This window comes from Lathamus discolor, chromosome Z (genome assembly GCF_037157495.1).
Source record: "Lathamus discolor isolate bLatDis1 chromosome Z, bLatDis1.hap1, whole genome shotgun sequence".
Taxonomy (NCBI): Eukaryota; Metazoa; Chordata; class Aves; order Psittaciformes; family Psittacidae; genus Lathamus; species Lathamus discolor.
In genome coordinates this window covers 20,143,321-20,147,201 of record NC_088909.1, presented here as the reverse complement: position 1 = coordinate 20,147,201, position 3,881 = coordinate 20,143,321, and positions in this window count along the sequence as shown.

Below are 3,881 nucleotides of genomic sequence, written 5' to 3'. Positions count from 1 at the left end.
ATAAATTCTGCATATTTTCTGCCTAAGAGAACATTAAGTGCTTCACCCACTCCCAAGCGCAGATTATTTAATCTAGGGCAGAATCTCAAATTCAAGTGTTAAAAAGCCTGACCAAGTGTTTTGGGTTTGTACGATATCTGTGCAGTACCTAAAATTCAGCTTTGCTCTGTTGCTACCTAAAGCATCTCTACCTTTTTCTCACAGGAAAACTTCCACTGACAAAACTGTATGTTAGCTTATTCCCCAAAACTAGAACCCACATGTTTAACAATAATGAAGATTTTTACGTCAATACTGGAACATTTTACCTAGTTTCTTTTTGTTTCAAGTAAAAAAAAAAAAAACCACATTTTTCACCAACACCACAACCTGGACCCACATCAGCAAGATGTTCCTTGTAGATGCCCTGGCAGCCCCAAATCAGAAGCAGCAAGCTATGGCCATGCCACCTCCGATAGGAGCTGAATATCTCCTATGATAGTATGTTACTTGCTCTGCTAAATGGCAAAGGTAAAAAAACCATGGGGAAGCCCAGATAATTGCTAGGCTTGACAAAAAGGGCAGCTTAGGCAACTTTGCAAGTGTGACACCAAGTTCTGCTCCCAGAACTTGCGACTTCCTACATGTGTTTGTGCTTTCACATGGCTTTCTCTAAAGAAAGATTTGGTCTGGAGTGTGTATCCTACTTTCCCATGCCCTAGCCAAGGCCGTATTTGTTCTGTGTGCATACTTCTTGCAGTGTTTAGGCAGCTGGGTCCAAGGGGACAGAAATAAAGGTTCACCGCACCTATTTGTTATTCAAAGGAGCATTGACCTCCCAGTCAGATAAATGATTGAAATGGTTCTGTCTGGGTAACCTGGAAAATTGTTTGAGGGAAGTAAAAAGCAAACCCTACATTTTGCTGTAACTATTTTAAAACAGTGAATTTTACTTTTCCCTGCTCTCAACTCACTCTTTCGATATCATTCTCTGTTCTAAAAGCATTTCCTTCCTAAATCAATGAGACTAAAGCAAAGATTTTCACCACCCTTTATTGTCTAGAGGTATCAACCCCTTCCACCTGTGTCTTGAAAACATCCATTACAAATAAACCTGGGGGCTTGAGAATCAGTCATACTCTCCAGGAGAGCTCTGAAGCTCTCTGCGTTCATGCAGCCATACTCTTTGGCTACTCTGCTGTAAAGACTTTTGTGGCACTCTAGTGGATACGAAAGATGACATATTGGGAGATCTTGCATGTCTTCCCTAAACAGGCTAAGGGAATGGTAATGGAGAGTACTAGGAGGGATCAAGCCCGTCTGCATAAACGTACCCTGAAAAAGATGTTCCTAGCAAGTATGAAGAAGCCCACTATGCTGTGCGGTATCTTGACAAAATATAGTCACTTTGACTTCACATGTGAAGTGTCCACGTAGAGAAGTAATGCAGAGTGCTGGGTGCCTGCATATGCATTTCCCCTGGTCCCTCTTATAAAACAGGCCAGGATGATTGTCCTCTACCCCGAATGTATGGGGATGAGAGCACATATGCTTCCTTTCAAAAACTTGTAGGTTGCAAAGAGGTACAGTCGTTAGGCTCAAGGGACTACAGCCATGCTTGTTTGCCAGGACTGGTCCTTGGCAGGTTGTGTGTTCCAAGTACAACATGCAGAGAAAAGCTCAAATCACATGCACTGCACCCAGATCTCCATCATGATCTCAATATTGATGTGGTTTGGGGAAAAAGTAAACACATGCACTTTAATTTCAAACAAACAGCAGCTATGACTTAGTCAAAGATTAAACTGCATATGAAGCTGGAAGAGAATTTTCCTCTTCTTATCTTAATGTCAATATACTCATAAATATTTACATGAGATCACGATATCAGGATCATTTGAAGACGCAGCCTTTAGTCTACCATCTTACTGTCAGTGTTCAGTTATGCTCTTTCAATCTATACTGGCATTTAGCAACTGACAGCTTAATTTAATAAGCTGCTGTATCATATTTTGACGTGCCAGACTGAGCAGCTTGGCAAGCATATGCCCCAAAGCAGAAAATATCCCACAAAAGCTAACGCTCATGGTTTCTTGACTGGAATAACCAACAGAGAAGAAACATTGAAGTAGGAGTGACAGCCTGTGAGCACTGAACATATTCTCTGCACATGTTTTTCCTCAACACGAAACAGTAATTTTCAAATGTAAGTGGGTAAATCAAAACTGGAAAAGGAGCAATGAGCTTCTTTAACTCAGTACACAAAATTTCACAAAGAGGGTTGCAGAAAACTGACAGAGATTCTTAGATTCATTTCCTTGCCACATCTTAGGCCATTCAGCAGCTCTTTCACCCATCTTTAAAGTTCTTTCCTTTATCAAGATCAAAACCACTTAATAAAGTTAAAGTGTTTAGTAGTTTTCCTGAAGGGCTTAGAAACACATGCAGGTAAGGGCCTCCAGAGCTAATACAGCCCTCACAATCAATTTCCTCAAAGAACAAGTCCAGAGGAGGGCCACGAGGATGATCAGGGGACTGGAGCACCTCCTGTATGAAGACAGGCTGAGGAAGTTGGGGCTTTTCAGCCTGGAGAAGAGGAGGCTGCATGGAGACCTCATAGCAGCCTTCCAGTACCTGAAGGGGGCCTATAGGGATGCTGGGGAGGGACTCTTCATCAGGGACTGTAGTGACAGGACAAGGGGAAACGGGTTAAAACTTAAACAGGGGAAGTTTAGATTGGATATAAGGAGGAAATTCTTTCCTGTTAGGGTGGTGAGACACTGGAATCGGTTGCCCAGGGAGGTTGTGAGTGCTCCATCACTGGCGGTGTTCAAGGCCAGGTCGGATGAAGCCTTGTGTTGGATGGTTTAGTGAGAGGTGTCCCTGTCCATGGCAGGGGGGTTGGAACTGGATGATCTCGAGGTCCTTTCCAACCCTAACCATTCTATGATTCTATGATTCTATAAATATAAGCGTTTCTGCAGCAGAGCACACTAGCTTTTTAGCTGTGAAGGTTTGGATTAGGATGGTGCTAGAGTTATCCTGTAACTTCCTACCCTCAGGGTTTATTTTCGTCTTTCTCTTAAGCAGGTGATACTGACTATCAGAGTTAGATACTGCTTAGATCTAGGTTACCCATTCTGGTGTTCCTGATTCACAGCATTTCGTTTCTGCTGTAACTTTAAGAGTCTCTGGTCCCTTTCTCTTAAGGGGGCTTTCATGCACATCAAAAGGTCAGCTGAAGCAACATGTTCAAAGGTAAGGTTTTCTAAGACCCCAATTTTCCCTTCCAGTAGTGCCATGCACTGCAACATGAACTGCCAGGAGTGAAATTTAAAGCCCCTTGGAACTGTTCTGCATAAAACTGAATAAACCAGGATCTTTCTCAAACACAATCTTATCACTTAGTCACAATATAACAGTAGTGTATTAAAGTGTAACAAAATTATTTCATAGGTCAAGGTTTCTCACATGTAATTGACAGCTCTGTTTCTAGACTAGCTTAAGGAAGCTGGAACATGAAAGGCATTAGCGCTTGCTGTAAAATAGAGTGTGCTATTTTGAAACACATGCATACATTCTGGGGTAGTTTCTGTGATTTAGGAACATACAAAATATTCATTATGAACTCTGAAAAGATTTGGCACACTGAATTTACCAAAAGGAAAGAGGCAGGATTTCTGCACAAGAATAAAAGCCATTCAGTAAATAATTCCCCAATGCATTTGTTTTACAAAATATCTAGTGATTTGTTTAATTCCACATTTAGCTTACAGTCACCCACTTTTCCACATGTCAAAGCTTAGAGTTGAGTATAGGTCAATGAAAAAAGTGCAATGTTGCTGTAGCAAGAATTACATTTCAACATACGTATTCAGCATCTAACAGATTAAAAAAAGCAA